This window comes from Salmo salar, chromosome 16, assembly GCF_965601325.2.
Source record: "Salmo salar chromosome 16, fSalSal1, whole genome shotgun sequence".
NCBI lineage: Eukaryota > Metazoa > Chordata > Actinopteri > Salmoniformes > Salmonidae > Salmo > Salmo salar.
The window spans coordinates 9,894,526-9,907,906 of NC_138306.1; positions in this window are offsets into that span (position 1 = coordinate 9,894,526).

Below are 13,381 nucleotides of genomic sequence, written 5' to 3' on the forward strand. Positions count from 1 at the left end.
CCCCCACACCTCCTCCATGCTTCACGGTGGGAACCAGACATTTGGAGATAATCCGTTCACCTACTCGGTTGGAACAAAAAATCTCAAATTTGGACTCATTAGACCAAAGGACAGATTTCCACAGGTCTAATGCCCATTGCTCAGGTTTCATCGCCCAAGCAAGTTTCTTCTTCTTATTGGGTGTCTCTGCAGCAATTCAACCATGAAAGCCTGATTCACGCAGCCTCCTCTGAACAGTTGATGTCGAGATGTGTCTCTTACTTGAATCATTTATTTGGGATGCAATTTCTGAGGCTGGTAACTCTATTTAACTTATCCTCTGCAACAGAGGTAACTCTGGGTCTTCCTTTCCTGTGGCGGTCCTCATGAGAGCCAGTTTCATCATAGCACTTGACGGTTTTTGCGACTGCACTTGAAGGGTCTTTCAAAGTTCTGGAAATGTTCAGGATTGACTGACCTTCATGTCTTAAAGTAATGGTGGACTGTCAATTCTTTTTGCTTATTTGAGCTGCTCTTGCAATAATATGGACTTGGTCTTTTACCAAATAGGGTTATCTTCTGTATACCAAACCTACCTTGTCACAACACAACTGATTGGCTCAAACGCATTAAGAAGGAAAGAAATTCCACAAATTACCTTTAACAAGGCACACCTGTTAATTGAAATGCATTCCAGTGACTACCTCATGAAGCTGGTTGAGAGAATGCCAAGAGTGTGCAAAGCTGTCATCAAGGCAAAGGGTGGCTACTTTGTTGAATCTAAATCTATATGAATCTATATTTTTATTATAAAACACTTTTTTGGTTACTACATTATTTCATGTGTGAATTCATAGTTTTGATGTCTTCACTATTATTCTACAATGTAGAAAATGTGTCCAAACTTGTGACTGGAACTGTACATTCACACGACTCCTGGGAGCTCTGATCTGGTTTGAATCTCAGGCAGTTCGTTGACAAGGAGGGGGAACCAAACACCAGCATCAGGCCAGAGAAGTTAGCTATGCATACAAGATGAGGGAATAATGAGTGAGTGAATTGAGTTTACCTCCACAAGTGGAGTGGAGTGTGTGTTTGTGGAACAAGGTAAGAAGAAATGGGAGGGGAACCCCTAAAAATATCCCTACCATCCCTACCAGACCAGAGGCTTTTAGTCAATCTAGCCTGAATGAGAGAGAGAGGGGAGGGAGGGAGGCAGGGAAAGAGAGAGAGTAACAGAGTGGGCTATGTTTGGGAGGAAAGTGTGTTTGGAGAGAGAGAGAGACAGAGAGAGAGAATACCTGACCACTGTGACTGACCCAAACTTAAGGAAAGCTTTGACTATGTACAGACTCAGTGAGCATAGCCTTGCTATTGAGAAAGGCCGCCGTAGGCAGACCTGGCACTAAAGAGAAGACAGGCTATGTGCACACTGCCCACAAAGTGAGGTGGAAACTGAGCTGCACTTCCTAACCTCCTGCCAAATGTATCACCATATTAGAGATACATATTTCCCTCAAATTACACAGATCCACAAAGAATTTGAAAACAAACCCAATTTTGATAAATTCCCATATCTACTGGGTGAAATACCAGTGTACCATCACAGCAGCAAGATTTGTGACCCTTTGCCACAAGAAAAGGTCAACCACCGAAGAACGAACACCATTGTAAATACAACCCATATTTATGTTTATTTATTTTCCCTTTTGTACTTTAACTATTTGCACATCGTTACAACACTGTATATATACATAACATGACATTGGAAATGTCTTTATTCTTTTGGAACTTCTCTGAGTGTAATGTTTACTGTTAATATTTATTGTTTATTTCCCTTTTGTTTATTATCTCCTTCATCCTGCTTACCTCATCCGGAACGCGTCGCTGGAGGGTCAGGAACCTGTCGGCTGTTTCTCTTCCAGTGTTCCCTCATCTGGCAGGTGCAGCCCTCTTCCTTCCCCTCGAACCGCTCGACGATATTGTATCTCATAACGCTAATGTCCGGGAGGGCTCTCGCCTGGGTTACAGTGGTGTGGGAACAACAATCTGCAGTGTTTCAGCATGGAGGAGTTCGTGGCTGAGGTAAAAAAGGTTTCAATTCTCCTTTGTCCGGGAGAGAGGCTGCCCGGAAGTTACTCCAGTTTCGCCAAGACTCCCGCAGTGTGACGGACTATGCGGTTGAATTCCGCACGTTGGCTGCCGTGAGTGCTTGGAACCAGGAATCCCTGTTCGACACATTCCTTCATGGATTATCGGGAGAGGTGAAGGACAAGCTCACAGCCCGGGAGCTGCCTACGGATCTTGACTCGCTCATCGCATTAACCATTCGAATCAATGGGCGGCTACTGGAACGTACAGTAGGAGGGCGAGGAGGACTGATTCCGGTCCCAATCCTCGCCCAAGGATCCCACCTTGCCTCCAGGGAACCCTGGAAGTCACCGGCGTCTACATCGCCGAGAGAATCCGAGGTCCCCCGAAAGAATCCGAGGTCTGCAGACTCGCCTTTTCTGGAGCCAATGCAACTTGGTAGAACTAGGCTGTCTCCAGCCGAACGCTTACGCAGACTTAACACCCAGAGTTGTCTGTATTGCGGAACTGTTGATCATTATGTGTCTACCTGTCCATTAAAGTGGCATTATTATAGTGACTAGTGATCCATTTATTAAAGTGAACAATGATTTCAAGACTGTATGTAGGCAGCACCCTTTCTGTGTTAGTGATGGCTGATGGCCTTGAGATTGAAAAACAGCTTCTGTCTCTCGGTCCCAGCTTTGATGCACTTGTACTGACCTCGCCTTCTGGATGGTAGCAGGGTGAACATGCAGTGGCTCATGTGGTTGTCCTTGATGATCTTTTTGGTCTTCCTGTGACATCGGGTGCTGTAGGTGTCCTAGAGGGCAGGTAGTTTGCCTCCGGTGATGTGTTGTGCAGACCGCACCACCCTCTGGAAAGCCTTGTGGTTATGGGTGGTGCAGTTGCCGTACCAGGCGGTGATACAGCCCGACAGGATGCTCTCAATTGTGCATCTGTAAAGGTTTGTGAGGGTTTTAGGAGCTTGCCTGGAGTTGAGACGCTTGGCAGTGCGGAGATATTCCATGTTCTTGTGGTCCGTCCACACTATGAATGGAAGTTCCGCCCCCTCTAACCTGTGTCGCCACTCCTCCAATGCCATCTTCACAGCGAGTAGTTCTCCACATCATAATTCATCTTCGTGGCATTAAGACTATGGGAGAAGGTGCAGGTATGCAGCTTAACCTCTATGGGCTAGGTGGGACGCTTGCGTCCCACCTACGTAACAGCCACTGCCAGCCTGTGGCGCGATTTTCAAAACCTTAAAAATCCTATTACTTCAATTTCTCAAACATATGACTATTTTACAGCCATTTAAAGACAAGACTCTCGTTAATCTAACCACACTGTCCGATTTCAAAAAGGCTTTACAACGAAAGCAAAACATTAGATTATGTCAGCAGAGTACCAAGCCAGAAATAATCAGACACCCATTTTTCAAGCCAGCATATAATGTCACCAAAACCCAGAAGACAGCTAAATGCAGCACTCACCTTTGATGATCTTCATCAGATGACAACCCTAGGACATTATGTTATACAATACATGCATGTTTTGTTCAATCAAGTTCATATTTATATCAAAAACCAGCTTTTTACATTAGCATGTGACGTTCAGAACTAGCATACCCCCCGCAAACTTCCGGGGAATTCGCTAACATTTTACTAAATTACGCACGATAAACGTTCACAAAAAGCATAACAATTATTTTAAGAATTATAGATACAGACCTCCTCTATGCACTCGATATGTCCGATTTTAAAATAGCTTTTTGGTGAAAGCACATTTTGCAATATTCTAAGTACATAGCCCAGGCATCACGGGCTCGCTATTTAGACACCCGGCAAGTTTAGCACTCACCATAATCATATTTACTATTATAAAAGTATGATTACCTTTTGTTGTCTTCGTCAGAATGCACACCCAGGACTGCTACTTCAATAACAAATGTTGATTTGGTCCAAAATAATCCATCGTTATATCCGAATAGCGGCGTTTTGTTCGTGCGTTCCAGACACTATCCGAAATAGTAAAGAAGTGTCGTGCGCATGGCGCAATTCGTGACAATAAAATTCTAAATATTCCATTACCGTACTTCGAAGCATGTCAACCGCTGTTTAAAATCAATTTTTACGCCATTTTTCTCGTAGAAAAGCGATAATATTCCGACAGGGAATCTCCTTTTCGGCAAACAGAGGAAAAAATCCCAAAGGCGGGGGCAGTCGGGGTCACGCGCATAAGCCCAGTGTCCCTTGATCGGCCACTTGAGAAAGGCGATAATGTGTTTCAGCCTGGGGCTGGAATGACGACATTCTGTTTTTTCCCGGGCTCTGAGCGCCTATGGACGACGTGGGAAGTGTCACGTTAGAGCAGAGATCCTTAGTAAATGATAGAGATGGAAAAGAAGTTCAAGAAATGGTCAGAAGGCCACTTCCTGTAAAGGAATCTCTCAGGTTTTGACCTGCCATTTGAGTTCTGTTATACTCACAGACACCATTCAAACAGTTTTAGAAAATTTAGGGTGTTTTCTATCCATATGTAATAAGTATATGCATATTCTAGTTACTGGGTAGGAGTGGTAACCAGATTAAATCGGGTATGTTTTTTATCCAGCCGTGTCAATACTGCCCCCTAGCCCTAACAGGTTTTAAGGTCCAGGGCAGAATGCTGGGAAAGGACGGCTCCCACTCCGACATCCGACGCGTCTATCTCCACCACGAACTGACGAGACGGGTCCGGATGGATGAATATGGGTGAAGTGGTGCTTAAGGTCCACGAACTTCCGGTCAGCAGCTGGGAACCACGTGAATGGGACCATGGGAGAGGTGAGTGCTGACAGGGGGGAAGCCAGGGTGCTGTAAACCCGGATAAAACGGTGATCCATCTGCACATTCCCCGCAGTGATGATGTATCCAAGGAAGGAGATGGTGGAGCGATGGAATTCACTTTTTTTTTTGCTTTGACAAAAAGCTGGTTCTCCAAGAGATGCTGGAGGACCTGTCAGACGTGGAGAACGTGTTCTTGAGCCGAGCAGGGAAAGACAAGGATGTCGTCGATGTAGACGAACACGAATCGGTTCAACATGTCACGGAGAACATCATTAACCAGGGCCTGGGACAAAGCAGGAGCATTGGTCAGACTGAATGGCATCACCAGGTGTTCATAGTGTCCGCTAGCAGTGTTGAAGGCCGTCTTCCGCTCGTCACCTTCCCATATCCGTACCAGGTGGTAGGCGTTCCGTAGGTCCAACTTAGAGAAGATAGTGGCCCCCTGGTCCGGCTCGAAAGCCGAGGCGATGAGTGGTAGCAGGTAGTGGTTCTTAATAATGTTTACATGTCTTGCATTACTCATCTCATATGTACTTACTGTATTTTATGCCATCTATTGCATCTTGCCTATGCCGCTCTGTCATTTTTCATCCATATATTTATATGTATATATTCTTATTCCTTTACTTAGATTTGTGTGTATTAGGTAGTTGTTGTGGAATTGTTAGATTACATGTTAGATATTGCTGCACTGTCGGAACTAGAAGCACAAGTATTTTGCTACACTCGCAATGACATCTGCTAACCATGTGTATGTGACCAATAAAATTTGATTTGATGGGCCCTGTTGTTCAGCCGGTTCAACTTCTCCAACCTCCTGGGGTCTAAGAATGTTAAGCCGGACGCGCTTTCACACCACTAAAGCCCCGCATCTACACCCTCGGACCCAGACACCATCCTTCCCCTTGTTTGGGCAATAGAGAACCAGGTCTGTGAGGCGCAGCGTTCCCAGGGGGTCCGGCAAACCGGATGTTTGTCCCAGACGCTTCCGCTCCCCGGTCCTGGAATGGGCTCATTCCTCCAGGCTTGCCTGCCACCCTGGCTCCTGTTGGACCCTGGCCATTGTGCGACAACGCTTTTGGTGGCCCACCATAGTCCCTGACATCTCCGCGTTCATTACTGCCTGCACTGTCTGTGCTCAGAACAAGACACCTCGGCAAGCTCTGGCTGGCCTCCTTCAACCTCTTCCTGTCCCTGGTCTCATATATCCCTGGACTTCGTCACTGGTCTCTCTTCGTCTGATGGCAACACCACTATCCTCACGGTGGTGGACAGGTTTTCCAAAGCTGCCCATTTCATTACCCTCCCAAAACTACCTTCTGCCAAGGAGACGGCCCAACTCATGGTGCAGCACATCTTCCGGATCCATGGACTTCCGGTGGACATGGTCCTCAGTTCTTGTCCCAGTTCTGGAAGGCATTCTGCACACTCATTGAGTCGTCAGGCCAGCTTGTCCTCCGGGTTTCATCCTCAATCCAATGGAGCATGCCAATCAGGACCTGGAGACGACTCTTCTGTGCCTCGTCTCGGCCAACCCCACCACCTGGAGCCAGCAACTCGTGTGGGTGGAGTACGCCCGAAACACCCTTCCCTGCTCGGCCACTGGGCTCTCGCCCTTTGAGTGCTCCATGGGTTATCAGCCCCTGCTTTTCCCAGAGCAAGAGGAGGAGGTGAACATACCCTCAGCCCAGATGTTCATCCACCCTGTCAGCGTACCTGGAAGAGAGCTCTTCTCAAGATCACCTCCAGATATCGTTGACAGGCAGAACGTCACCTTCTTGGGCAGAAGGTATGGCTGTCCACTCGGGATCTGCCCCTCCGGGTGGAGTCCTGAAAACTCTCCCACCGTTTTATCAGCCCTTTCCCCATCTCCAAGATCCTTAGCCCTCTGCTGTTCGTCTTCTGTTGCTCCGCACCCTCCGTATACATCCCACATTTCATGTATCAAGTATTAAACCTCTGTCTCACAGCCCTCTATCTCCTCTTTCCAGGCCCCCCCCCCCCCTTCCCCCCCTGTCTCATTGACGGCCATCCGGCATATACGGTGAGGCGTCTCCTGAGTGTCGTCCTCGGGGCAGGGGATTCCAATACCTGGTTGACTGGGAGGGTTATGGTCTAGAGGAGTGGTGCTGGGACCCGCCGACACCCCGGTCAACCAGGTATGTGCCTGGGTAGGACGCCAGGTGACGTTCCTATATGGGGGGGGGGTACTGTCACACCCTGATCTGTTTCACCTGTGTTGTGCTTGTCTCCACCCCCTCCAGGTGTCGCCAATTTTCCCCATAATCCCATGTGCATTTATGCCTGTGTTTTCCGTTAATCTGTTGCCAGTTCGTCTTGTCTCGTCAAGCCTACCATCTATTTCCCATACTCCTGTTTCTTGCTAGTTCTCCCGGTTTTTGACCACTCTGCATGTCCTGAGGCTGCCATTCTGTACCTCTTGACACTGCCCTGGATTACTGACCCCTGCCTGCCCTGACCCTGAGCCTGCCCCCTGTTTTGAAAATAAACTTTTGTTATTTCGAACTCTCTGCATCTGGGTCTTATCCTGAGGTCTGATAACTTAACCTAAAACAATTCCCAAAGTGTTCACCATCATTGTAAAGCCCTAGTTATTTTGTTGCTTTGACAAAGTCACTTCTGAAGATTGTTTATTTCACGTGATTAGTGATTAATAAAAGTTTGTCCCTCATTTTATGTGAACTGAACTCGCATTTTAATATGTTGATACTGTTCTTTTTTAAATGTATTTTTATAAAAATGTAACATCTAGTTAAATCATTATGTAAAAGCAGGTGACCTGGTTCTACTCTTTTTGGCCATTTTCTGGTGTTTTGTGGTGGAAAACTGAACGGGTCGAGCATAACACATCAACCCTGTTACCCATAGACAGGCTAGAAATGTTTTAACAATGAAATCCTTTTTGTGAAGCTTGAATTCAATTGCCCCTCCCTGTTGCACACAAACTTCCATTCCCCCTGTCACAAGTGGAGTTATGGCTGATTTAATATGAAAACTCGCCCCTGTCACGGTCAACCCTGTTACTTTAATTGCCACCTTTTTATTGAACTTTTTTTTATTTAACCACTGGACAGAATGTTGAAATACAAAATACCAAATGATTACAGGAAATAATTAGTCCCAACACTCATAACTGAACAGCTTCTCACTATTTTTGGCAAGTGAAAGTGAAACCTGAGATGTATTCCTCTCCCTGACAGAGACTGATAGGAACATGGACTCCTGAAAACAGACACATTTTATCCAGAGCGAATTACATGCGTAATTAGGGTTAAGTGCCTTTCTCAATGGTACATCAACAGATTTTTCACCTAGTCAGCTCGTGGATTCTTTACCTTTTGTATCTGTACTGTAGCTACATAATTGTTAAAACCTATTAACATCCTTATTCTGTGGGAGTGGACCTGAGTTATATACTGACGCAACATTACATGGTGACCAGACCTATAGGTTATATGGCTGCAGGTTAGGTAATGATTCAGTCAGGCCTACCTGGGTTCAAATACTACTTGAAATCTTTCAAATATACATTGAGTGTTTGCTGTAGCAATGATTTCAAATTGTATTTGAACCCAGGTATTGATGAAGTCAAGGGAGGTTTCTTAGTGCTGCTACAGATATTGACAGGACTATGGACAGGACCTCTGGAGAGGTCGTCAGCAGTTAAACTCATGTCACTATTGATCAGATGATTTAACCGATTGATCCCATCAATGATGACGGATGGATGGCGAAGACAGAGGAGATGAGAGGCGTGAGGCCAGACAGTTGACTCCCTCCCATAATGATGTTCAGTATAATAGTGATGTTCAGTATAGTGATAAAACATCTTTGCAACAGCGGACTTTCAGCCATCGACCATTAAGAAATAACCAACTGGGAAAACCTAACATTCCAGGCCTTCTTTTTTTCCATTTCAGGTTCACTACTGTATGAGTAACGGGTATCTGTACTTTACTATTAATATTTTTGACAACTTACTTCACTACATTCCTAAAGAAAATTATGGACTTTTTACTCCATGCATTTTCCCTGACACCCAAAAGCACGTATTACATTTTGAATGCTTAGCAGGACAGAATATGGTGGAATTCACACACTTATCAAGAGAACATCCCTGGTCATCCCCACTGCCTCTGATCTGGCGGACTCACTAAACACAAATGGTTTGTTGGTGTATGATGTCTGAGTGTTGGAGTATGCCCCTTGGAAATCCATTAAAATATATTTTAAAAAGATGTGCCTACTGGTTTGCTTAATATAAGTAATTAGAAATTATTCGTACTTTTACTTTACCTTTTGGTACTTAAATACATTTTTGTAATTACATTTACTTTTGATGCTTAAGTATATTTAAAACCAAATACTTTTAGACTTTTACTCAAGTAGTATTTTACTGGTTGACTTTCACTTTTACTTATGTCATTTTCTATTAAGGTATCTTTACTTTTACTCAGGTATGGCAATTGGATACCTTTTCCACCACTGTGTGTGCGTGCCTGTTCTGCATGAGGTAATAATGCCCACCCAGAGCAGAAGCTGTATTCATGTTAGGGGTACATTGATTGTTGGGTTGGGTAACCCCTTCGCATAGGCCAACAAACATGTATCAACTATATTGTTAAGAGGTTGTGTTGGTACAAGGTAGTAGGATACAAATCTCTAAATACCATGACCTAGGAATATGAGGTCTTTACAAATAAAAACTGCAAACATGTCATGCTAAACATATTGATATAGCAAGTTATGATGAGTGATAGCCTTTTCGTAAACTGCTGAATGACATTAAGGAGGCTACAATAGATGACATTCATGTAAACCCATATCAGTGAAGACTTACTGTAGCTAGGTTCTGTTCCAAATTCTCACTGGAATATATTCTCACTTTCAAATGGAAACTATTTCTGGATGCCAGCTCTTCAATCTGTCAATCCAGAGAGTGACTAAGGTAGAAAAAAATGCATCAGCTAGTGTGTGTTTTGCACGACCGGACTGCTGTTATGCATACCTTCCCATGCTGTCATCCCTCCCTCCATCCATCCTTCCTTCCTTCACGTGAGCCACTCATACTTTATTCAGCCAAAAAAGAAAACCACACCATTGTGTCTTCTACCTGATTTGAACTCAAACACATCACTTAGAGAGTGTATTCTTTATTTCCTTTCCCTCCATCTGTGAAGGGAAAAATACAGCCCTCCTGCTAGCAGGCATGACATCTCCATTAGTCTTCACATGACAAGGGCTTACCAAAAGATATGAACGGAATGTAAACATTGTTAACGCTATTTTGCTTCTACAGCTCTTTAGCTCTCAATGAGAAACGTGCTGCACTGGTGGCTTTCCAGACTTTTCAGGGTTAAAAATAGGCCTGTAGGCTACTGTAACCTTCTCAACCAAAGATAGGTAGCATTACGTGTATTTGCTTTTTCACAAGGAAAAGAAGCCATAACAAGTGTACATATTATTCTATTCCACCACAAGCATACTTCACAAAAGTAGGGCACTGGGCCTTTACTATTCGTGTATTATCGGACTGATATAGCCTAGGTGGGATGATACTGTAATGAATACTCAGGGAGCAAAAGGTGTAGATTCACACGCAGAGCGCGGCAGATGTTTATTTCGCCTTCACAGAAGGCAGGAATCGTGGTCACAGGCAGGCAATGGTCATACACAGGGAGGCAAACAGGCAGGTGAATCAAAACTAAGACTGGTTCTCACAAACGAGCTAGGGAAAGGCTTAGTAGAGTCAAAATGAACAATACCTCACAAAGGCACAAAAAGAATGAACTGAACTAAATAAGGAGCTGATGAGACCAGGTGAGTAACTAACACACGTGAAGTCAATGAACAAAAATGAAAGACAGGGCTACATTCAAGAACACAAAGAAACAAGGCTACGTTCCAGAACACAACAAAAAACAAACACAAGGTTGACTAAGAAAACAAATACAGAACCCTACAGATACACAATATCAGGACGCAAGTCCTACAACGCAGAGTCTGAGGTTGACCACTTCTCAAAGAGTGGTGCACTGTGTATTTTATGTGAAAATGAGTTGTGTTTGGTCTGCAGCATGAGTCTACCTGCATCCATTTTGTAACCACTTACAACCCCAGGGGAAGATCTTACGTTCTTATCATCTGTGAATGGTAAAGAGGGAATATGTACTGCTAGTCTGCTACATTCCCAGATGGGAAAGAGAACTGAACACAGCTGCTGTCCTTTGACATCGGTTGCTCACTTGCACAGTTCACCCAGGATAACAGGAATTAATTGACATCATCTAATGAGTCACATTGGCTAAACTCTCTACGATGCTCACAATGCACTCAGATGAACTGAGATGAAAGACTAGGATATCATTTTTTAACTACTGTCCTATTTTGCTGAGTCTGTCAGTTTTAGAAAGCATGAACCATTCACCAATACGCCAACACAACACACAGGCAACCTGTCTTTGACCCTGTTTTAACATCAGAAGGAGATGTGTGAGAACAGAGGAGCGGTCGGCATGGTCATAAAGTCAGAGTCAAGAAAAAAATAAAGATCTGAAGCCTTGTTGCCCTACGTTGCAATCTCGATCGGGGCTATTTTGGAAAATGGTTGGAGGGGCTGTTGAGTTGAGTTTTTTTATTTTACCTTTATTTAAGTCAGTTAAGAACAAATTCTTATTTTCAATGACAGCCTAGGAACAGTGGGTTAACTGCCTTGTTCAGGGGCAGAAACGACAGATTTTTATTTTTTATTTTTTACCTTGTCAGCTCGGGGATTCAATCTTGCAACCTTTCGGTTACAAGTCCAACGCTCTAACCACTAGGAGTCTCCTTATGAATTTGCCACCTGTGCTACAAAGTGACCACATCAAAGGCTCAGGCAGTGTGCTAGGCCTATCAGAACACCTCTTTCTTCCTAACCACCTGCCCCCTCCTCTCATCATCCCTTCCTCCCTCCGTCACGTCCACTTGAGACAGGGAGAGAGAGAAAGAGAGAGAGGACAGAGACAGGGGGGAGAGATCAAGAGGAAGAAGGAGTGTTTACCACCATTACAACCAAAAAAAAAACACAAAATAACAGCCTGGTCTCATAGATTAGACTTAACATAGTAAATGTAAATCCGGGACACTTAAATGAGTTACATTTTACATTTGGTATGGTTACATAAGACAGAAGGTTACTTGAGGCAAAAACGAAAGTTGGGTGGATGGGTAGGCGTGGAAGGCAACTGAAAGGTTGCGCATTTGAATCTCATCACAGATAACTTTAGCTAATTAGCAACTTTGCAACTGCTTACCACTTTTAAGCTACGTTGCAACTACTTAGCATGTTAGCTAACCCTTCCTCTAACCCTAACCTAAACCATTTAACCTAACTCCTAACCTTAACCCCTAATGTTAGCGTTAGCCACCTAGCCACCTAGCTAATGTTAGCCACAACAAATTGCAATTCGTAACATATCATACGAATTGTAATTCGTAACATATTATACGAAATGGATGATGGACAGCCACAAATGAATACATACCATACGAAACTTAACATATCATACAAATTGGAGTGTCCCCAATTTGCATAAACTATGTTACACCTGAAAAAAACACATGGTTTTTGGACATGTGTGAACACAAATGTGAACAAATCACGTGAAAAAGTCAGACATGTGTCTTTCAGATGTGTGAAGTTTCACATGTACATTTTTCAAATTTTTCCCTTCTGTGAGAAAATATATTCCCCACATCTTTATTAATTTTCACAATTTCTGGCTACATCGGGTCTGCCATCCAGGGACCGACCCTGCTTAGCTTCAGAGGAAAACCAGCAGTGGGATGCAGGGTGCCCTGTTGCTGGAGTGAATGTGCCAAAACTTGCAACTGGAAAAAAGACAGAGAGTGGTGCAGTGGTTTAAGGCACTGCATCTCAGTGCAAGAGGTGTCACTACAGTCCCTGGTTCAAATCCAGGCTGAATCATATCTGGCCTTGATTGGGAGTCCCATAGGGCGGCTGGCAATTGGCCCAGTGTTGTCTGGGTTTGGCTGGGGAAGGCTGTCATTGTAAATAAGAATTTGTTCTTAACTGACGTGCCTAGTTAAAATAAAGGTAAAAAATAACAACCAAAGATAGGGAAAATTGCAGGAAAGAGGCATGATTTTTATTTAATCGCATTATCATAATAAATGTTAGTTATCATTAAAAAAATAATTTGAAAACTTTTTTTTTTGCATCCATTTACAATTCAATTGTTTCTCACATTTCAAAAGTATTACCATACAATATTTTGTTTTGCTATCAATACTTTTTTGGTTTATGTTTTGCTTTCAATGTCATTCTTTTTGTTTGCAATACTAAGAATTTTGTTCTCGACTTCAGAAGTGTTGCTTGATACTACTGGAACAAAAGTATCTCACTCACTAGAGGATTGCACCATACAGTATAATAACACTGTTTCTTTAAAGGTGTTTAAAGCGACAATACTTAAGCC